Source organism: Diorhabda carinulata, chromosome 1 (assembly GCF_026250575.1).
Source record: "Diorhabda carinulata isolate Delta chromosome 1, icDioCari1.1, whole genome shotgun sequence".
NCBI classification, from domain to species: Eukaryota; Metazoa; Arthropoda; class Insecta; order Coleoptera; family Chrysomelidae; genus Diorhabda; species Diorhabda carinulata.
The window spans coordinates 22,324,403-22,349,915 of record NC_079460.1 but is presented as its reverse complement, the minus strand read 5'-3'; the positions used below and the strand labels follow the sequence as shown (position 1 = coordinate 22,349,915).

The 25,513-nt window shown below is 33.4% G+C and overlaps 1 protein-coding gene across 6 annotated transcripts in view; it reads right to left on the bottom strand.

Annotated features, from left to right (window-relative positions):
* The window catches only part of LOC130899291 (neuronal acetylcholine receptor subunit alpha-7), a 168,747-nt gene that overhangs the window by 95,659 nt on the left and 47,575 nt on the right, over positions 1 to 25,513 (bottom strand). The gene's annotated exons all lie outside the window — the stretch shown is intronic.

The following is a 25,513-nucleotide window of genomic DNA, read 5'->3' as shown; positions in this document are numbered from 1 at the left end:
GTCATAACATATTTCAAATATCTCTATTCCTATTTTTATTGTCACCTTCCATATTTCTCAATCAGCCTTGTGAAGAATTTGTTTTATAATTGTTTAATTCAATTATACCATCTCATAGGTGATCGGCCTCTACTTCCTTTCTCTGTACTTCACCCATTACTATAAGCCTATCTGCCATCTCGTCGTCTTTCTGCGTATCCAAAATATTGCAACAAATTTTTCATGCATAATCATACTAATATGGTGGTTACAATGGACTCTTATAGTATCGCAGTCCAAGGAATTCTAAACAATCAATAACACGACGTTTCAAATAAATCAATATATTCCCGCTCTTTAGCTTTAGGTGTCCACTATTCTGAACCGTATGAGAAGATTGGGACCAGGTTCATTTCAATGTTTTTTGTTGTGTATATCCTAGCAAGGATATTCCTCTTCTAGTTTCGTCTACGCATCCAACCATGTCGCTTAGTATTGACCCCAAGCTGTTTATCCTTTCGATATCGACAAGCAGATGGGTCTTGTTATGTTAGAATTATCCACTATCAATTTTTTTGGTCCTCTTAATACGTTAACTTCTCACTCACCCACTATATTCTAGATTTAGGATAGGATGAGGAAGCAGGTAGCCTTGCCAAAAACACGATTTCATATTTTAGACCAGATCTCTACTGTAGCCTCATGAGATTTCACATTAAGAACGAACTGAACGAAAGGCTAGAGCAGTGATTCCCCAAGTGGTCCAGATGCACCCCCAGGAGTCTATGGGAAGCTCTACAACAGGAGTGTTCTTAAATTTTCATGGTTAGATCTGCTTTTTTGATGAGTTGGTAATATGGTGTAATGTATCAACTAAAATTGGTAATAACTATTTTGAAAGTGATTTACGAGCTAAAGGATCAGAGAAACAATCCAGGGATAAGACAATCCAAAATATTTAGAATTATATCAACTAGAATGTCTGAGGAACTTCTCGAGTTGTCCAGGAACGACATTAAACTGATGATCGGTCTTCTGCCAAGTGAGATACCATCTTAACACAATAGGTATTACATACGACTACAAATCTCCAGGAAAATAGCCTGCTTTGGGAGTTGCTAACGTGGAATAATAAATAACAAAACTGTAAAAGGAAATAAAAAGTATGAAATAGGCGCCAGCAGCGATACTCACATTAACAGTACGATTGCAGTGTGCAATATTTTGAATATTTATGTACCAAGCAAAATAAAGGAGTTTCCAAATCTCACGCTCTCGAAAACTTCATTGCAAAATGTTTTTCAAAAATTGCTTCCTAAAATAAATTCTATTAATTTACTAAAATATCAATTTTACGAATAATTTCTGATATTATTTTGCAATATTAAATTGTGGATTTCCTATTACTAATCGATTAGTTAATTATTTAAGCAGTATTGTTAAAAAAATAATTTAAATGTTAACACACACGGCAGTAAAATTTCGAAAATATAACAAACGATTTTGTTGATTGGTAGTCAATGACGAATAACGGGTGTTCGTTGTTTTATTTATTGAAATAAAGTCTAATATGGACCTAAAAATTTCCAAGGGTTTATTACTCTGTCTTTCGTTACTGAGCTATATCGCCTCAAGTGCTATGTTGGTATGTATATTTGAACATTTGAGGGCAAAAATTCATGTCTAATACTCATCAAAAATAGCGCTTAGAAATAATCATATAGCTGTGATTGTGATATAAAGTGATTTAAATCTTTGCTTTTTTTTTGGAAAATTTAGTTTTTGTAAATACACTTCTTCAAACTGATAAAACAATTATTATACATACGGCAGTATTGCCTGTTTCCAAATGAAGAGCTATTTACCATTAGGCATAGCCCGCATCTGGGTATCATTGATTTAAACTTGTTCAGAACGTCAAAATAATACATGGACAAGTAAAACGAATTTAAAGACACCTTATAATCCAGTAACAAAGGACCTTGAAAGGAGAATTGATTATTGCTGGTAGAATCAATAGTCGACAATAGATAAGAGGATATTACATTATATTACTTTTGCTTTTCTTTATAATCAAACATATAGAAGCAAATGTAGTAGAATTTCATACCTACAAAATTTTCTAAAATCAAATATGAATCCGAAATAGATTAAATAGTATGAGTTTCTTTTCACATTTCAAACCTCTCTAAAAATCACTTTAAAATAACATGTAAAAATTTGTCGTTTCGACTTTATTCGGTCTTTATCAAAATATCATAACAGTAATATAACAAATTATATGATCATTATTATAATAACAAAGAAAGAAAATATTATTTAATGCCCATATTATTGATAAGTTGTAACTAAACTACAGGCTATAGCTCATACAACAATGTACATAATCAATCAAGTTTGGTACCAACCTCATATACTAAAATCACTAGTTAGTTTTATATAAATAACAAACATGTGGCATTATTCAAGTCATCATCGAGTTAAATATAGGAATTTCTATATTATTTAAAACACATTTTGAGATTACAAACATAAATCAATATTTCATTAAACATTTCCACTCAGTTTAAATTAATATTATTAATACTCCGGTTGTTTCTAATGAAGATCCATGAGCAACAATTGGCAGTTGACAGATTCAAAATTCACAATTATATTTACGTTTTTTATTGATGACTCTGTTCGGCACCGTTCGTCAATCCACGTTATTTCGATCTCACTGTTCGGTTCGCGTTCGGTTATATACATTTTGGAACAGTCTTTGCTTCACTAGAGGACACCCCCTGACACGTTAACTCAACACTTCATAAGCAAGTGCTGAGTTATACATCGGAGACAACTCTAAAGATGGCGAAGAACCACTCGGATTAGATCTTTTCTTGCCGAAAAGGTTGGAAAGGATTTACACAACGTAGCGAAACACACACACTTTAAGACGTCCAGATAACAAAGAAGAAAATAATGTGTATTCAACAGGCTTAACGAAAAGATAAGACCTCCGAGAGTGAGGATGAGGACCTGTCGAAATGACAGTGTGGTGGAATATCCTTCTTTGCATCCATCCGCGGAATTATCTTGGGGCGGGTACTTATAGGGACGAGCTTCCTCACGCGCACGTAAGTGTGTGTGTGTAAGATCTCTTTTCTCCGAATCTTGAAAGAGTAAGAAGAAATGAAGAACATCCGTGGAGCATAGACTATGCAGTAGACGAAAATTTATTGGAAACCGATTTACATATCATCAAACATTTGAACAGCAAGCATAATGGATTTATTCAAACAGTGCATGATCAAGCTTTGATGGTATGCAATAAAGCATTCAAAATTACAATTTTTGTACTTTCATAAGGCTCCAAACAATTATTTTGAGTTTTTATTCGTTTATAATTACCACGATCAATCAGTACAGCCTATGATCACGTGCTACAAATCGCTCTCAGCTCGCTCTGTCAGTTATCAAACATAACTATTGAGTCGTTAACATGATGTTATTATTATGAAATAATGAATTATTTCTAACAAATTGTTCTAATAATATCAAATTGGTTACGAATATTCAAAATAATTCCGTGCAAATGAGGCAAAATAACGAAAAAGCTGCTGAAAAAAACTATTTTCAGCGAAAACGTGAAAATAATGGCCCTTACTACGAGAGGTGAGCTCCAATATGAAACATTTTCAATAATATAGAATCCAATTCTCTTTCTTTTAGGTTTAGAATGACTAGCAAATTGATTTTTCCCCTTTTCACATTCACAATTTCCATTTAAACATGAGTTTCGAAAAATGTACATCATTTCATGCGTTTATGTAATAGTTTTTTTATATCGATGTATTGTTTTATTTACACAATTGAAACTGGTATTTTTTAGAAAGAAACCACGTAAATACGAGTGCGGTTTAAATGTGATCAAGACAAACGCTCTAACAATTCCTATTCCTCGACGTCGGTGTTAAATTTTTTACCACCGAGGGCTTCTGTCAGTGGTAGTCCAAACTGTAGTGGATATGTTCTAGTATCTCCCACCCCAGTTCTGATATTATGTCGAGCGTGAGACGCGCGTTATCCTGGAGAAGAATCGCACTTCGCGCTGGACTGCTCTCCTTTGAGACGGTTGTTGAACCAGAAGGTCGTTCAAAATAGAAGGTTAATTGTAGGCCACGATAAAGTGGGGTTGAGGTAGCTAATATTTTGTAAAAATACCTTATTTATCATACTAAACAGGGAGACAGTTGTATCGTTTTCAAGCATACGTACGCACTGCTGTCACTGACTGGTTGTCGGAGGTCAGTAACGACAATATTACATTACTGTTAATTGTTATTGAATCTGTAAGTTGAAAATATACCAGTAATTTTGGATTTATTAAGTTCCCACTGCTTGGAGACCCCTCACCTTCAATCAACACTGGGTTAGAGTAGTATGCAGCATTTATGGAGTGTGTGTACGCAGGAAATCAACGTACATTACTCCTAGTCAGTCCCAAAATACAGTAAGCATAATCTTGCTCGCAGATCTGGCTGTCTTCACTATGAGTGGTACCTCCATTCTTTCGGGGGTATAATAGTGTACCCATATTTCGTCTGCAGTGAAGATTCGCGCTAAAAAACCGCCCGCTTCCACCACGAATGGCGTCAGGAAGCTTCCAACCACGTTCAACAGTTTTTAAACTCATCGCGCCATTATTTTTCGATATTGGAGGTGTTCGTAACGAGTTTAGTCCAGCAGAAATTTTTCGAACACCCACTCTACGTTCCTCAAAAATTTTGTCTAGTGTGATGCAGATTCGCGAACGACGATCATGCTGCTCATTCTTGATGGTTTCGCAGCCATCTTTAAACTCTTTTATGATATGACCTACTCATGCACTCATTACCAAATCGATTTTGTAAACGCCGAAAAAGTTATGTATTTTTAATGCCTTCCCACACCAATAAACGAATGGCAATACGTTGCGCAACGGCGGTCGGCACTCGACGTTCACTCATGATTGTAGTATGCACGGGAAACGTGCGTTTTATGAAAATTTAGCACCACTGCTAGAAAGGGATCCAGCTAACACATAATCAAGCCGAGATCTTCAAAAATATACAGGCACGCCATCTACAGCATTTGTCTCGATCTTACCTGAACCGCCCTTGTATATTTAATAGATGACGAAGCGGAACGAGAAAAAGACTCAATATGTAGTGTCAAGGTTTCCAAACCATTAACTCAAAGACATTGACAAATAGTAGTAAACAGATATTAAAAAGTCAAGAAATAACTTGTTATTAATATTGGCAACTGTGGTGTTAATGACTTTTTAACTGTCTTTTGTATGAGTCGTTTCAGAATTTTATTGTAGCTCAAAAATAATATAAAATATTTCTTTGTAATTTAATAATATTTGTCTTGAAATAAAAAGTAGCTATTATGAATTTATTAACAGAGGCTCATCATGAACTATTTCCATCTGTTTCAAGCAATAAATTTTGTTGTTTCCAATTAAATATATCATCAATAAGGAAACGTGATCCATTTCTATTGAAACCGTTTAGTTACAGTTTTCAAGTCAATCTACACTACCGATCAAAAGATTTTGCCTACCCCATAATTCATTCATTAAATTCCAAAATAATACACTTTAGCACATGTTTATATTTTGTCGGTGGCACAAGTTAAAGCTTGCAAATATTGACTGATTTGTTTATTATTCTTCAGTTGTGAATTATTTTGTCAGTGTTTGTGATTGTAGTTTAGCCATGTGAGACGCCAGAACGTGCTGTGAGTTATACTTTTTAGACCAAGACATCTTTTTGTTAAATTCGTAAACGAATTGTTTTTGGTCTCGCAAATTCAGACTTGTAAGTCTTAAAATGGTTAAACTGTATTAATCCCTAGTCTTCATAGTCTAGACAAAAATAACCGTATCATTCCCGCCGAATTAAAATTACCTCCTCGTATAGACTACAACATGAAAAAATATGCATCAACCAGGAGCTTTAGCTATAGGATGGTATCGAAACACCACAATCGTTGAAGATAAACGTATTATATTGATCGACAAATTGCGGACCCAGAGATAACACAGCAGATCAATGAGGATGGCAATGAAGAAAACTCTGCTAAGACGTCAAAATAAAATTAAGAGGTTGCATTGCTCTAAATACTATTAAAATTGGAGAGTCGAAGAGGGTTTTATGGAGTGATGAGCTAAAGAATGAGGTTTTTGGATCTAGAAGAAGAGTGTTTATGTGCAGATCAAAAGCAGAACGGATGCTAGATCCATGGAAAGCGGTTTTGGTTTAGGGATGTTTTGGAGGAAGGCACCTATAGAGCTGGTAAAAATTGAAGGGATTTTGAAATTGAAAAGCAGAAAATTTATCTTCCACCATGACGACGATCCCAAGCATTCCTGGAAGCTGTGCAAAAAGTATTTGAAAAAAAGCATATGATTTGGTAGTCACAGCTTCAACCGGATTGAGTTGTAGGACAAATTGGACAGTTAAGGTAAAAATTGTGAACCAGAATAATGATCGATGAACTAAAAATTTGAATATGTAAAAATTACAGACTGTATTTATATGATTACTATCTATATATGTTTTTTTATAATATAAATATCAAAATCGATCATATTCCTTTTGTTTGTTGAGTACTATGTAAATTATAGGGTGAACAAAAACTTTTGACCGGTAGTGTGCATGTACATGTATTTATTCATTAATTAATGGCATCAAAATATTCACGCAAGCTCTCGTAGCATTGTTCAAATATGACTTATATTTGTTCCATGACGTACATCTATTTTTATACTGGTTGAACTGACAATTAGTAGCATTGAATGAGTGGTTTCCAGCAAAAAAAAAATAAATCCAATTTATCCTTATTTTTTACATCAGGCTATCCATGTTCAAACATTTACTTTCGCGAATAAGTATAAAATTAAACCGGTTAAAGCCGAATGCCGACTAAATATTTGATTACGTTATTAGAATTATTATTTTCTATACTGAGGGTTAAATTGACAGATGTGGATAGATAACACTATTTTTTGCATAATAGAAATCATCAATGATTTACAAAATTTACCAAATCTTACCAAAGTCAATGCATTATAATTTCCCCACTATTTACCATAGTTATTATTTCCAAAACAATTATGACATTTTATCCCTTATCATATAAAAACTACAGATACAGATTTTATGTATATCTAAGCAAATTTATCTTCATTTAAAAGTTCATCTAAGGGAGCTATACCATATAGCTTTCGAATTTCCTGTTTACTAATAAAAACGCGGGTTTAAAGTGAATAATTTATCACTGAAGGCTTCTACAATGTACTAAGTTTGAAGTTTGTACGTAGCGTTTTTTTAAATGTGCTTAAAAACTAATTAAACAACGTCAACCTCTTACGAGAAATTTTTAGATGAAGGTAAATTATATTGGAAGGACCTAAAATGCCATCTAGTATCTGTAGTTTGCGTTTTGCGTGAGATAATACCCTGTACGTACGAAAGAGAAAAATTCACTTCTCTTTTTGTTATGTCCTATTAACCAAGTAAATATTTGGTTTTTTCATACCGACGTTAATTATCGAACATATAGTTTCTTTTTCTTTTTCATATTCACAGTAACCTGTTTGAATTAAAGATTTCAACATTTAATGACTCAAAATGGGTACGATGATAACTGTGGTTTGTTATGAATAACCCCGTACTTTCTTCGGGGTAATTGCCAGTTTCCCGAACCAATTCACACAATCTAGGTTCAATTCAGACATTCAGACAAAAGTGTTTCCCAGAAACAAATGACTATAAATTTGGAATTTGAAATGGAAATGCAGGAATTGAGTTGATATCTTTATTGAAAAGCTGAATTAGTGTATAACCTCCTTGACAAGCATTTTGAATATTTGATATAATTAAGTAGTACGTGATTTACTGGCGTTTTATCAATTTCTTTCTACTGTATTTCGTTATTATGGTATGCATGTAGTTTCACTTGTTTTGGTTTTAAAACAAATTGGGGAATATAATTTTCCCTAAAACTTAGGTCAGAACACCAGAGTTGATGGGCCTAAATTGATATTACCTTTTTAGAAGTCATTTTCTATGAAAATCTGAATAAAGTTCTAAAGTTTTTTGTTGCCATCACTTTTTTCTAAAATTCTCATTTTACGTTAGGGTGAGTTATGAGGAGCTATACATACTTTTATCATATTTAGAACCCCTAAGAGAAGATATCATGTGGTGATTAGAAAGTGTCTCTTCTTTAATAATTCACAGGGTGGTTTGTGAAAATGGTCAACCGACTACACACTGTGTTTACTCAGTTCATTTTTTAGATTTTTTCATGATGCTGTATGTCACTATCAATATTTGTATTGAATATTGCATCCTGTATAATATTTTGTCATTTTTATACATAAATAATCAATAAAAACGACATATGCGACAAGGTTTTCGCATTTTTATTCAATTTTTAGTGAACTATCCAATATTATCAAACATAGAACTACCATAATTACGTATCACTTAATAAGGTATTAATTTGAAAAAAATTCGAGTATTTGATTTGAAACAGTACCTACAACATTATTTAATATGTGTGTGTAAATTCAACTACATCTTCACCATTACTTTATATTATTTCTTAGGGTAGAATCAATAGTTTTTCAATTTTTAGAAAAAAATCACATTTAGTCACTATTTTCGATAAATAGTAAATTAAATTGATTAAAAAGTCAAACTTCATGTATGTACATATGATTAAAATTTTATGTTAGGTAATAATACGAAGATAGTCCCAGAAGTACCTGACCCAACAAACAAAAAACATAAAAATTTTGGAAAGAAATTTATTTATTTTTCGACGTAATCTTTTTTCAGCTCCATATACTTTTCCCAGCGATGTTCAATAAGTTCGAGACCCTTTTTATAATAACAATCGACAAGCTCTTCATTAACTGTCAACATCAACTCTTCATTGTTGACAAATCTTTATTATTAGTCCATTGTTTTGGATGTGACGTGATGAACCCACGTTTCATTCATGGTTATGAAACGGCGCAAACAATCAGATTAATTTCTTGTCAAAATATCGATGGACATCTTCTTCTTACAACGCCTTCTTCCTACGGAGGTTGACGATCCAAATGGTTATTGTTGCACGAGAAACCGCAGCTCTCAAAATTTCTGTAGACGTTTGTCCGAGCCATCTGCGCAAGTTTGTCTACGGCCAACCGACCGTTTTCCTTCGATCTTCTCTTATATTATCGGGCGGAAAATCTCGTATCGCTCGCCTCTCATTATATGTCCTAAGTACTGCAACTTTGTCTCCTTGATTGTCGTGAGAAGTTACCCATTTGCTGAAGGACCTCTATGTGTGTCTTATGTTCCGTCCAAGATGGACATACTACGCTGTTTTTGTTCTATTGTGAGCAAATGCGGCATCCAGCTTGCCCACAGCTTTCTCATGTCCAAATTTTCAGTTAATATACAATGTATTGCACTTTTTGACATGCCTACTACGAGGTCCAGCTATTAAATAGCGAGACTGGTTGCGAAAAAGGGTTTTATCATAAAAATGATTCTACACGCCACACACCTTTGCAGACGTTTTTTCCTTGGGATCGAAGCAGTGCTGGAAGTCTTCTAGGGTCAGGGTCCTTATGTGCTCGGCCGTTTTTCCCTTTACCGCTTCCATCGACTCAAATTGGGTCCCTTTCAAAGCAGATCTTTTTCTAATCTATCAAGGAAATCTGAGCAGACCCGTTGACGTAAGAGCTTTTGGTCAGGAGTCAGATTTTTTGGCACCAACTTCGCACAGTCTTTCGTCATGTGTAATTCCTCGTGTAAAATTTTTCTAACCGTTTCTTTATCGGCGTTTACAGCCGCGGTAATCATCCAGATGCTAATTCGATGATCTGCACGCACAATTTGGTTGATTTTAGTCACTGTTTCCGGAGTTGAATCAATCACAGGGCAAACTGGTCATCTTCAGTGCTCCCTCGGCTCTCACTAAAGCGCTTACACCACTCAAAACACGCGCACGAGATAGAGAATTATTTCCATAGACCTCTTAGAAAAATTTATAACACTCAGTCGGAGTTTTCGGCGCGACATGATATCTAGACACCTAACGCACTACTCGTTTTTTTACCCCACTCGTCTAGGGCGCCCTCTAGGCGCTCAGTCTCGTTATATAATAGTCAGACCTCGTATGTCTGCCAGCTCGCGCACAATATTTTACTGTTGATAACGAAAGAACAGCCTCACCCAAAGCAGAATAAAAAAAATTGAATAAAAATACGACAAATTTGTCGCAATGTTTTATGTAGTTTGAAAATCACTTAATGCTGGAAAAAACTATTGTACAGGGTCAATATTCAATACGAATCCCTAAATTTCATTTTTTTAAAGCAGGTCCTGGAATTTTTGATAGCTAATATTAGTCGAATTATTGATAATGGTTTAAATAATAGCACTGAATCCTGAAAAAATTTGAATAAATCAAATGAGCTGCGTAAACATTATAGTCAATTGGAATTTATAGTCAATTTCACAAATTAATAATGAAATAAAATTGCCACTTTTTAACAGCCACATGATACCCTCATTGGGGGAGTCAACTTGTGGTAGTTGCATATAAAGTTCCTCATGACTCACCGTGTATAAGTTCAGCCATCTTTCACTCAAAATTTCAGGACATGCAAATTCGAAGATAAATTTATACACTGTAACATATCATTAGGCTTGTTACGTTTTTCTTCAAACATTTTGAATGTTCATTCGATCACGTATTGTTACACAGCAGTCACAGAATTTATTTATTCTATCTTTCAAGTTTTTGAAGAAACCTTCCCCCGAAAAATTTGATAGAACCTCAGAATGTATTCGATTTCTTCCTCTACACTCTAGTTTAAATCAGCTGCTCTGCAGCTGCCATGCTAGAGTTTGAGCCACAACCAGGAATTCAAATGGTGCAACATCACAAATTCAATTCCAACAACTGGGAATCCAGTTGAGGGCTGCAATCATCCCAATCTTATTATGAGTAATATATAAATCTGAGTTGTTTCTAATTAATTATTTTTTTTAGTTGTGCTGTTTTGAACACGCAGTTAATGTGAATTTATCATTTTTTCAATAAATTTATTTGTTGCTGAAACTGTTTGTATTGTTCTTAGCAATAATTATTTGGAGAATCGAGTCCAGGGATAGTTTTAGATTGTTTAATTTTTATCATTAGTCTTTTTTTATTTATTTTTAACGTCGTTAATAGCTGCTGGCGTCCAATTTAATATTAATTGTTCACCCCATCTGAATACCAGTTATTTAAATACTAAAGTTAATGACTGTCAAATTAGTTTTGGTTCAAATAGTAACCAAAATTGTACATTTAGAATTAAATATGAATTTGTATCATGAAAACCTGTGGAAATGAGTGGTAAAATGAGCTGTCAACGAACACCATAGTGTTAGGGTGCATTCAAAAATTTTTAATCTATTAATTGCGTGATTTTCGACTCTGATATTTCAAGAGTCTCTACTACTACAAAGAAATTCTCTACACCTCAAATTAACTAGAATCCCGATATTTTACAAGCAGACGTATAAAGGCCAACTCCCAGAGGATTCGATAATACTAAATATCCACATGCTATGATTCTATATAGGTTTGTACAATAAACCAAAACAATTTTAACAATCTCAAATGCTTTTTACGGGCATTGCTTCAGGCTCAATTTAATTGTTAGGGATAAAAGCTTGAATTCAAATCTCATGTTTATCACAACACAACATTTGCAACCTTTCAATCTGATGTTAAAAATTGGAGACGGGTTAAAAAACTAAATATTTTGAAATAATGAAACTCATTTACTAAAACAAGTAATTTATAAAATGTATAAATTTAAAACTTCATATTAGATATATAGTGGAATTGATTATCATGATAAAGTTCAGTGCATCATTTATCCTTTAATATTTTAAGAGATATTAATTTGAAAAATTTGAGGGATGATAGCCAATTATCCAATAAAATATAGGATGTTAGATTTAAAAAAATGTTATTTGATTCTAGAACATTTTGTAAGATTGTAAATAATTAAAATGATTACTAAGCATAGCTATAATGGCTCAAATTTTTAAATTAATATCTCAAAGGATAAATGAGGTACTGAACTTTATCACACTAATCAATATATCATAGAATCAGTGCAATTTCTTTTTGAATATGATTAATATGACAGAAAACGACTATTTTTTATTACTCTGGGATGTGACCTGGAATTACTATCTCTTTTTTTCCAACTTTCTACAGAAGTCCCTCAATTAATGTATTACAAAACTACTAGATAATAGCGGGGAGAAGTAACAACAAAATTGTAAAGAAATAAAAGCAATTTTTTGAAATATAGAACTCATTTACATAAAGTTATTTGCTCTGTATTTCCATACATATAGAGCGCTGAGAGATATAAATTGAGACAGTATGTAAACAAATTTTATATAATATTCAATTTCATAAAAAATTAATTGAATCCGTTCAGGAGTATTTTACATCCCCTATATGCTACTAAATAAAGCAAATCTTCAACCTTTTAAGGTTGTCCTACGACATTTTCGATGGAAAATAATACAGAGATTTGCTCAATTCCTCAATAATTTGTGAGTTGGTTAAACAGGGTGTATAGTAGAGCCCCAAATATGACGACTTGGAGCAATTTACCTGTTTACCAAGTTGCATTCCTGAGGAGCAATAGGGCATCGAAGTATAGCCCAGAAATTTGAAAAAAATGGATTTTTTGCTTACTTTCAACTTAAAAATACTACATTTAGTACACTGTAGTATTTTTAAGAGCTATAAGTAATGGTAAGAAGAAGGCGTCTGAACTATTCCGGGGGATTAATTTTTTTTATTTTTAAATGTCCTCAACAGTCTCATACAGTATACAAAATTTGATTTTTTACGTTATAGGTTTCAAAAAAATTAATTTTTTTCAAAATTTTGGTTTCTATTTTGAGCCTCCGAAATGCAGCTTGGTATAAAGGTAAATTGTCCTCAATCCTCATATTTTGAGCTCCCCTCTTTGAAAGTGTTCCGAAATCACCACCCCTATTAGATTTATATGGGTATATTCAAAAAGTTTATGCTATAAACCTCCAGAGAACTTTGAATTGAAATTTAGTAACACTACAAATATTACAAACCTCTTTGTAGTATGCCTCAGAAAATAAAATTGATGTGTCAGAACATTATGACATATCTTTATTCGCCAAGTTAGAAAACTCCATTCTGTATAATCTCTAATGCGAGCTACTTATGGAATTGAATGCGAGTCATGTGAGTTATTTCTGATAGGGAATTGTACATATTCCAGGAATATTCACTACGTTTTAACCAACCCTTCAATTAATTTCCTCTTAAGCTTCGCAACATTTCTCACTTAGTATAATAGCAAAAAATGTATAATTGAAGAAGCTTGTGACACACGCATTTGAACGTTATTATATTTTAGGTTAACAGGTTATGGAACTCGCGCACAGAAGTTTTTTTGTCTAACAAACTAAAAATGAAATTAGTCATATTTTTGATACTAGAACTTCTAGATTACAGCAGGAAACGGATAGCAGCTTTGTTGACAATTATTGTTATTTTAATATACTGATTGATGAATATATCTTTTCCTCCAATAAGGAAAACAAGATTCTACAGGTTAAAAGAGATTTCCTGAATTCCAATACACTTGTACCGGTGTTTAAATACACATCTACGACTACTCTTGCCTCTTTTTTGATGAAATTCGTTTCTACGCTTCAATTTTCTGGAATGTCAACAGCTACAAGTCAGTGGGAGCTAAGTATGGCGACTATTGTGGATACTGTAACAGATAGTACTTAGATTCACAGATTTTTACATCCAGTTGATTCAATGAATCAGGATGAGACTGCGTTTATTTTTTCACCATTATGTGAAAGTAAAATTCCTTTTGCATCTCAAAAAACTGATGTTAACTGTTTCTTGATTGATTTCTGGATTGTAATTCGGTTTGGAGCCCAATTATCGAGCTTGTTCTACACCCTACCGTCTTATTTTGATTATCGTGATAGAGTTATCAAACATATTTTTATCGTTTTTTATTAATATATGACGAAGTCATATATGAACATTTTTTATTCCGTTGTTGACTAATACTTCACAGATCTATAACTTCTATGAATATTGCTCGATGTACCTAATTTTTGCTAATTTTTGGACGTCCTTCACATTATTGAGACCACTTTTAAATGTAGCTGTCTATTTTTTAACTCTTTGGATCGTAGGAGAACAAGCGTTGGTAGATGTATCCGAAATTAAAATCATTTTCATTGTACAAAATATTTATAAATACATCAACTATATGAAAACCACATGTTCGTAAAGGTCTAGCAGTACTTTAAGAAAACTAGAACGACGCATTTCGTAGCGCCATCTCTTGAATTGAACAACAGATCTTATTGAGCAACCGATATTTTATTTCAAATTATAATTATAATTATAATTAAGAGTATTATCAATCATTCAGATCTCTCCACCACTGCCGCTGGAATCTGAATGTTTTTTTTGTATCTGACTAATTTCTTGTTTAGTTTATTACTCTACAACAATCTTTGTATTGCATTATATATGATGGAGGGACCATTGATATATTTAATAAAAAGCTGAGCATAAAAAGCGGGATGTGAATCAGAATTTACAGTCTGAACAGCTTTGATTGTAACATTGGGGCGTCATTTAAAATTTTAGAATAATCTAATAACTGATATATTTCAAATTTTACGGTTTAAGTATAGTATACTATAATTTTAATTCAGAATGAATTATACCAAACAAAATAACATGGTTTTGAGGACAATTAATCTATTTTATGAAAGTGTTTGCACAAGATTTGTATCATTTTTATATCTGTCAGAATGCCCCAAAGCAGAAACAATTTATTTCCTCAGCGTAGCTTAATACTCTATATGTGTAGTACAAATTTCTCCTTAATAGTGTACTTATGTTTTTATTGCTAAAAATATAATTTCCTCTCGCTGTTGTGCACTGCGAGATAATTTACTCAAGGACTCGGTAAAAAATAAATAATATTCCTGATTCAGAGTACGGTATATAGCTTTATAAAAAAAGAATATTGTACGATAATTCATAGTCAATTTCATCTAAACACCACATAGTTACTAAATTGAAATTTCTATTATATTGCACATAGTTCAAAAAAACATTACAGGGATCAAGTGCATAGCTTCATAGAAGATTTAAACCGTTACATTTGGTGTGTATTCAAAAAAAATGGAACTTGTTTTGAAAAACTGTTATTTTGAAACCATCAGATATCCCCACCTCTATTCATTCATTAGTTGGCTAAAATATACGTATATTATGTCATTATTTCGATTGTATCGACATTTTAATGATGATATTGTGGAAATTTGTGGAAATATTTTAAAAAAACTATTATAACACCGTTAGAAATGGAATGGTTCTTTTTATTTCAGTATGAAGTTAGGAGTTTTGGTTATTACAACTCTATTTTAAAATTTTCTATCTTGTATAGGGTGTCTGGAAAGAAAGTTCACATTCACAATTTTTAAAAATTAAATTTATTGAAAAAATGTTTGTTATATATGAAGTTTGTTACGAAGTGAAGCCTCTGAGCAGCATCCTGAGTCTTCAATTCTTGCACAAACTAAATTTTATCAGGGTGTAGCCGTAAATCTTTGTTTTTAATGCAAAATAATAATTATCTATGTACGTTTAAAGCAACAAGCTCGTCACGAACAAGCCGAGTAACACTGTCTACATTTTCGATCGATATAGAGAACCTTCGACGCCTCGATTTTGTTTTAACCAGTGTTTATCCAAAATTCTCAACCACCTGGCGTATCATTTAAGTGACGAATACTGCTAAATTTTTGAATTTGTTTGCTTTCTGTTGTACTTCTTTGTGTTTTCAGTACTACAAATCAGAATTGAGGAAGGCTTAACAAAGAAGAAAAACCATTTACTGAATCTATTATTCCTGGATTATAGTACTGGACATTTTTGAAAATTCTCTAGTAAATTTGATTGAACCAAAAATTGCGAAACAAGACACATACTCTCCAAAGTGCATAACCGGGAAAGAAAAATTAACTGTTACTTTACGCTTTTTGGCAAGTGGTGATTCGTATATCAGTTTACAATGCCTTTTCAAAATACAAAAACAAAGTATTTAATGTCACCAATTAAAAATGCGACGTACACGCAATAATTTACGTTGTCCACATTTTTACGCTGCATCTTTGTGATGTATATTATGTCAGATGTAGACCCACCTTAATAAGCAATACAATGGTGAACCTTCTTTTGAGACACCTTGTATTTTATCCGGTTTCTCCGGGTACCAATATAAGAACAAACTGAAAACGTTAAGAGAAAGTTTTTATTGTTTCAAAATTCAAAAAGAATAACTCGGACAAATGTGATAAGTACGAAACGTGCATACAAAAAATAAATTATTTCATACATAAAATCTTGGTCGATAATATTGACCCTATACATTTTGAACGAGTAAAACCGCGCAGATCTATCGCTCCAGACTATAAGAATCCTCAATTACTGAAATAGTCTCTCAATTTGAAGAGAAAACATCTTCATAGCTCCCCACTTAGTTTTTTCCAGAAATTAAAATGAATTTTCAGGTCGAGTTACTCGTAGAAGATTAAATAATGAGAGGTTGGGAAGAAGCTTTCACTCAACAAAAAAGCTCGGTATAAATGGGCATTGAACACTGAAATTGGTTGAAGTTTAGTCGAATTGATTGAAAACAACATGCGTCGAGAAGTTTATTTTCATTTTTATTTATTCATTGCAGATTTTTCTATTACGATTCGATGCTTTTAGAAAAACTGAAATATGTCTTACGTACATCAATGAATGTAAATTTAAATCTAACGTATACGTCAAATGAAAATATATAAATGAATTGTGGATAACAATAACTCTCACACTAACTCTGAATACATTCAAAGGGCACGAGATCCAAAGAAATAAAGAGAAAGAATTCTGTGTTTCCTCTAGGCGTTGCAATATGATAAAGTTCACTTTGATGTACCGAGAAATGGATGATAACCCGTTTTTATTATCACCACCTACATATTCCGGATGATTTTATTGCTTTTTCTTTATTATATAATTTATAGGAAACAACTCAATTAAAGCAGAAGCCTTCTGCACATAATTTTAACAATAATTCTAGTTTTTGTGACAATAAAAGGTTTATAGAATGGAAGAAATGATAAATAGATATAGAGATATTTTCTTAAACATATTTTAAGTAAATAATTTGATTATGAGGCAAGTTAAGAAAAGCACTCGTTCCTATCTGTAGTCGTAAAGACAAAAAATTCACCAAAAAACAATTAATTTTCAAAAAACCAAATTTTAGATCTCCATTTATTTTGAGAGCAAAGATTAATTCCACTATTTTCTGCTGCAACTGTTGGAGGGGCGTTTGAACATTTTTGAAAATATAGATAATGTCAGTTTCCAATGTTCACTTTCTTTATTAATAATCATTCAAAAAGAAAGTCTCCATAATCAAAGTATTCTATGGTGTTTAACCAACTCTTTGAGACCTTGATGAAACAATTCTTTGGATTGGATGCCAAAAATTGTCACACTGCATTTGTAACATATCTTTTGGATTCAAATATTTCCCAGGCTGTGGAGCTGAATAAATATAAAGGTACATGGTCCGTACTAAATGCTGGTTGTGCTAGGAGTTCAGAACCACCTAGTTCTTCGATTTTATTTCCTGTAACTTTCGCAGTATGTGATTTAGCATTGTCTTGTTGCAGGTTAATTAAATCTGAATATTTCTCCAATGAAACATCTCACATTTAGATCAGATTGACAGCTTGACCATCATTTCGAAGCACACTAAACTTTCATAATACCACCACAAACACAACAAAACTTCCCGCTTTAATCGGACACATTTGAGAGGGGTTTTGGTAACTGTCTTTCATCTAATTACTGATTTTCCATGTTAGGGTTGTTTAGATAAATCAATTTTTCATCGCAAGTAACTAGAATGATCATCTTACGGCGGTGTCATAGATTTTATGGTTATAGATGGATGTTTCTATTTATGGATGAATTAGAATATACTTTCAGAATCGGTATAATCAATAACCAAGCGGGGGTGAAACAGTTCCCTCACTAGTACTGTGAATTAACTTGGATAAAAAATACAATCGATAGCGTGCGGCATCGACCTTAGAATCGACTATTGTAATACTACTAAGGGTTGCTACTAGAGTAGTTTTAAGATATAGCAACATTGATGTGAATATGTCAATTCTGACATTGCAATCATAAATTTGATATTTTTAATTGTGAATGTATCCAAAACGAGTGCTATTTGAGTTGTTTACAGATACTTGAAACATTCATCTTGGTTAAAAAATGGAACTAATTTTAATGCGATGGTTTTCCGAATTAAATATTAACTACATGGTAAATTTCGTGTAGATCGTCCAAAATCGGTGGTAGTGCCAGAAAACATCGATGCTGTCAAAAAGATTTGTTCGCGTCGTATATCGCATAATTTGACAATCGCTCATAAAAAGCTCGTGTCAATAAACAACAAAAGACATTCAAGACGAACAAAATCCAACAGAATTCCAACGAATTATTCTCCACCGATTTTTGGACAGTCAAAACATCGAATTGATGAGTCCTTGTTTGGAACCCAAACCATACCACAATTGCGAATTTAAAAAGGTTTGTTCAACTGTGGGTTATATGCTATCAGCATCTTCTTATGGAAACCTATGTTGGGTGACGATCAGTGCCGTAAATAGCCTTTTCTGTGCCCTGTGCGAGCTTATATAACTGCACCCTTGTTTTTTAGATAATAATAGCTAGAGCAATGCTATGTACGGGTCTACTTTATGTCATTCAGGGTGATAAAATAAAGCACAATGACCTTGGTGCTGGTGGACCAATTATCTAATATTTTCGAAGAAAAATCTATTTTTTCAAGAACTAGAACTGCTGTGAGGAAACAAGCAATCCTTTCGACCCACTGTGTCCCACTCACTAAAACTCAAACGCAAGTTCACTAGTGCAAATGTGTTGCCCAGTCTGATGCTTGAGATTCAATTTATGGGTCACTTTGGTCTTCATACGTCTATCATAAAATAACACCCTGCTCTACTTGTTATGGTAGTTTTGAATAAAGGAGGTAGCATAATATGAATTTCGAATTGGTGAAAAACACTAGAAGGGTCAGCGAACATGCCTTACCTTCAAAGACCGCGACTATCAAATTGACGACATATGATGTTTATATACATAATGAGATCAAAATATCAAAGGTCTGTGATTAAAATTAAATTATAAAATATTTAATTACTGTTTTTTGTCATATGTATTTTGATTATAAAGAACATTTAAGCAGCATTTTGGCTGTGGATACCCATATAGGATTTTACTTTGGGTCCAGTATAGGCCCAGACTTGGGCGAAGTATGTACAACTCTGGCCCTAGCTTGGAAGCCGTTATTGGCCCAAACTTGGTGGGATTATGGAATGATAACGATGTCCCTCGCTTGCAAGCCTGGACCAGGCCTGGTTGCCTTTAGATAAACCCAAGACTGGTCTGCGTACCTTTAATATATTGTTAATAAAATTATAATTTTATGACAAATTTTTATCAATGCACTCTACTAATTAATTTACATTTTTATCCATAAAAAATTATTACTTTTAATGTTGAGATATCTGTTAAGGATAAGATATTAGAACAAAACTTTATATAGTTATCTCCTAGGTCTTGCTGACTATAGGATGGCCGAGGTCGGGTTACTCAGAGTTCAGCTAAGCTTGGGTGAATATGGGCCTCACTTACCCAGATTTCAACCAGGCTTGGGCCATTATTGGTTTGCCAATACCGGGTTTCCCAGCGTTGGCCCAAACTAAGCCCCATCGTTCAAGTCTGGGTGCTTCTATATGGGATGCTCAAGTTGTAGTTCTTTTGAAATTTCAAATTAATTTTTTTCCTACGTCTTTTTCATGTAGAAGGCTGTTCTTAAGTAAAAATTACAGATATTTGCTTTTAACATACTAATAATCGGCCTTTGCGGAGATCGGTGTCCGCGGATGGGTGTGTCCGCATAAACTCGCACCGCTTGACTCCGATTAACACTAAAAACAAATGAGGCCAAAAAATCAGGCGCGATGTTTTGTCTAATTTAACGCCCAAAGTTTACGCCCTGTGCCTAGGCACCGGGGACACCGCCATATCTACTGGTGACGACATAATTCATGTTAATGAAAACCGTAATTCGATATCACTCTCCGATCAGATTATAGAAGTGTATTGTTTGTAAAAAACATGAATACGTCATTGATGACGTACAAATAGGTATCTAAATTCTGTAAACTAATGACTGTGTTACGAAAATTCCATTTCGTAGTTTCTTGTTAGTTGTTTCGGTTGATTTGAAATAGATGCGGTGAAAGTATGATAATATTTTCGAAATCATCTCGTCTTCCAGTAAACTCAAAGAGATAGGGGCCGCAATTCAATACTGATCGCTATAATAAATTTTAAACTACAAACCCTTATTGAAATGTCTAATACACCTTTTCACTGAGATATGTGAGTGAATTTCACGTCAGTATCGATTTGATGAGATGGAGTCACGTATGAAATGGAAAAAATTGAAATGTCAGTTTAACATTATTCACCCCATTATACGATTTATAAACTCCAATTTATGTTAGTAAATAAATATAGAGAGTGTCTCATAAATAATGTCACTTTCCAATATTCATACCAAAAGAAATCCTTAATATTCGAAGTGTAGCCCACTGTAGTTAATTTATGGTTTTAATCCAGCGTTCAGCAAGCTCTTTGAGACCATGTTAAAACCATCATTTGGCCTAAGATGCAAAAAATTGTCGCACGTCATTTTCAACAACGACTATTATCTCTTTCCCCAACTAAAAAAACGTTTAAAAGGTCGTAAATGTGTCTTCCAACGAAGGGGAACTAAAAGCTGTGGAGGTCTGGTTTGCAGAGCTAGAAAAAAGGTCTAGAGACGTTGCAGCTTCGCTATAATAAATGTATCCAATTAATAGGAGAATATATTGAGTAATAAAATATTTTGACATTGAAATTTTGTTTGGTTCTATAGTAGGCTAAGAATTTTTCAATATATCCTCGTATAGTATCTATAGAAGGTTCAAGGGAGTTCCATAATAAGAGTGCTGGTTTTTTATACTGCTGCAATTTTGATCTCAAAATCCCACGCAGATGGGCGACCTAAGCGTGAACGATCTTCAAGCATCAAATCTTCACTATTGAAACGATTGAACCAACGCTATGCCGTTCGCTGACTTATTGCTTTAAACTTTTCTTAATGTTAATGTTAATATTAACAATACAGAAATTTCATGTTGATATTAATATTCAAATTATTAAAATAAAGTAAAACAATTTCACTCTCCATAAAATAACAAGTTACCACATGTTTGATTTTAGACGTAGAAATTTTCACAAATGAAAACCGATATTACTTATAACACCCTCTGTAATACGAGGTCTGGCTATTAAATAATGGGACTAGTTATGAAAAATAGTTTTATTATATATAAAAATTATTCTACATTCGAATACTTCCCCTCGCCATACACCTTTCCATACGTTTTTTTCATTGATCGAAGCAGTGCTGGAAGTCTTCTTTAGTGAGAGCCTTTAGGAGCTCTACTTTACCGCTTCCATAGACTCAAATCAGGTGTTCGAGCACTGGAGTGCGCTTACTGGCCAAAAACTGCTTCCCAGATAGCGCATTAAAGGCAGGTTCGTTGTCCTGTTGCAAAATCGGGCCGTTTTTTACGACCTCGTTCTCGCAATATTGCCAAAACTGACAAATAGTAAGTCTGGTTGAAGGTTGGACACTCTGGAATCCATTTAATCATCACGATACAGTTAATGTGGAAAAAAATGATCATTATTGTCTTTGATTTGCTCTCTCGGCCCTCACTAAAGCGCTTACGCAAAAACACGCGCATGAGATAGAGAATTGTCCCCATAGTCCTCTTGCAACAATTTATAGCACTCAGTTGGAGTTTTTTTCAATTTAACTAGTAATTTGAGATTAATAAAAACACATTCGTCTCAAACCGCTACTGCACAAATACTATAATAGTGACGGAAACGTGTTTTGGGACGTGCATAGACAAGATATCTAGATACCCAACGTACCCAACGTTATTTAATAGCCAGACCTCGTATTACATTTATGTTGAATAGATTTTATGAAGTATGAAAAACAATTGCATTTACTGCGTGCAGTATATAAATTATATTTTTATGACATTTTCTTATATTTTTTGTAATTCAATTGCTAGTTCGTACAAGTTATCAACTCAGTTCAATTATACGGAATTACTTATAATTTCATCAATATACCACAGAAGTCTGTAAGAAATGGCTGCGACCACATATTAAACGATTAAAGGAAATAATGCCATGGTTATAAAATATAATTGTTGAAGAAGAAAATATTGAAGTCAAAGACTTCTCATTTCATGGTACCCAGAAGTTGAATACACTTTAAAAAATGAAGAGACACATCATGTATTATCTAATATTTTCGACAACAAAATACAATGTTCCTAAGTTAATTATTACCAGTCAGACATGGATTGAGCTTCCCGATCATAACAAAATCGAATGAAATAAATTAATAATTCTTCACTACCAATCTAAGTGGATAATTAACATATTTTCTAATGACTCACAACTCTTCCATAAACTTTTCCAGATGGTACTCACTATTCTAATCCGAATCTTTCTTAAATATCAACTGTACCAAGATTTACGACCAAAATTTGATTTTTAAGTGAATTTTAAATATATTGTTGTCCAAAATGTGTTTTACCTATTTCTCTTATATACGAGGTGGTTTAGTAAAGAAATTCAAATATTCATGTTCCCAATAGTTGGTAACCCAAATTTAAATGCACATTCCACACACGATTTGCAAACACAATTGGGAGCCCAAGACTTCTTATTTTTATCCCAGAAGACTCTAAATTAGGTATTGTTCACCATCTTATTACATCACTCAATAAGTCATGTGAATGACACACAGATGGCGCTGCCATTGTTAAATCCATGTGACGTTTATGAATTACCAGCTTTCAAACGATGCCATGAAAAAATTTCATGACATTTTTATTGGTTCTTGATGAAAAAAAATACTGTACAAGCTCAGCAATGGCTTCAAAAGTATCATTCGGACTCCGCTTCATCGAAAAGAACTATTTGTTATTAGTTAGTTAGCTAAATTTAAACGAAGACGTACAGACACCGATGATGGTCGTCCAATTGAGGTGGTTACTACAAAAAAATTTTAAAAGTTCACAAAATGGTTATTTTTAATCATAAATTGAAATTGCGTGAGATAGTTGAGGCCATAGAAATATCAGAAGGTAGTGTGTTTACAATTATGCATGAATGCATTATGCATTCGATCATGAGAAAGCTTGTCAAAGTAGGTATTCCGTTTACTCACAGTAGATATAAAACAAGAACTTTTTGATTATTTAGAGCAGTGTTTACATGTAATAAAACAGATTTTTTGCGTCGATATGTGACAATGGACGCAACATTGATCTATCACTTCACTCCGGAATCAAAACGATCATCATCTGAGTAGACTACAGCCGATGAACCACAAAGGCACAATAGTTAACTGGGCAGATTATAGCTTCACTATTTTGGAATGCGCATGGAATATTGTTCATCGACCCCAAAAGGAAGAGACAATCAATAGCAAATACTACATAGAGTTGTTGGATAGTTTTAATGCAAAAATCGCTAAAATACGGAAAATCGACCTATTCACAAATCGATGGCAACGATGGTTAAATTGAACGAATTGCACTTTGAATTGCTTCCTCTTTCACCGTTTAGTCCAGATCTGGCCCACAGTGACTAGTGGCTATTTGCTGATCTCAAAAAAATGCTCGCTGGCTAGTATTCAGCTCAAATAAAGAATCAATTGCTGGAGCTGAATCCTATTTTGAGGCAAAAGACAAATCCTTCTACAAGCACGGCATCAAGAAGTTAGAGAAGCATTGGAATGATTGTATTGCTCTTGAAGGAGAATACATTGATGAATAAAATGGATTTTTGGCAAAGAAACCTTTTTTTTTTTCGTAGTTAGTCACACGACTTTGCGTGATGAAACACATATTCTCCGCTTGTACAGGAAAAATGATCTGGATTGTTTAAAAAACGTCTTTTAGAACTACCTGTTACGCAAAAACTAACCTACATACACCTGTTATCGATTAATAAATACGCTTAATTGATAAAGATCAAAATCAAGTCACTATTAAAAAAAATTTCAGGATAAATTTTATCAAAAAAAATTACAAGTGAACATTATGTACTACAAAATCCGCGGCAACAGACAAAAAGTTGAATTTTGAAAGGCCAAACATAAAATTAGAATGGTTGTTGTGAACTTCTTTATCTTTAGCCTTCTTGTCCTCCTGTGTACGTCAATATGGGTACACAATTTCGCTACCTATGTTTTTTCTTCGGATAAACCTTTCTTTGTATCTAAAGAAAAAACTTACATGCCCTTCACCACGGCTACCACTTTCCATGACTTTCTCGCACGCAGATAACCTAGAATTTGTAATAAACTCTAAGATAACCATGCTGCAATGTTCTAGTTCCTTTAGTCAAAATCACCAATCCTCGTTCCTTAGACCCCTTTATAATATCCTCAATCCGACTATATGGGACAATTTATTACTAGATTAATTTTTGACATCCTCGCCTCCGAAACTTACAATAACGAGCCCTTGCCTTCTAGTCTTCTCCGTACTATCCTCGCTTCCCAACCAAAAGTTCAGGATTCCAAACAAACTCTTTGAGTTATGACTCTTTTCCACCTTCACACTCAAACCCACTTTCTCCGACACTAACGGTGAAACCACCACACGTCGAGTCGGCGGTTACTGCGGTTCGGCGGTTCACTATTCAATTCACTCCCATCAACAAAATTTATCTCTTTCATGTTAAAACTCCATTAATTCAAATTCAATATTCCTCATATGAAACTCTTTCCTTAGAAAAATTTCTAGTGCGTCAATTCACGATCGGTGGAGAAAGTCAGTACAGTTTTTGCCATTCCGTTTCCATTTTTTTTTTTTTTTTGAAAATACGAGTAGTATACAACCACTTCATATTATTTCATATCAATACAAGTGTTGAGAGGAAACTTTCCAAAGAAAAACATTTTTTTTATCATGAGGATTGTACTCTTATTTGAAAGAAAAAAATGGACGGACAAATTTCAATTTAGATTTTGTTATACAATGAGGTCAATAAACTTTCTATATTCCTATCAACTTTTTTAATAATTCGCGTATATACATGTCTTTAACCAGTGTATAATAGATTTCAGTTAAGTATAAACCACCAATCTTCA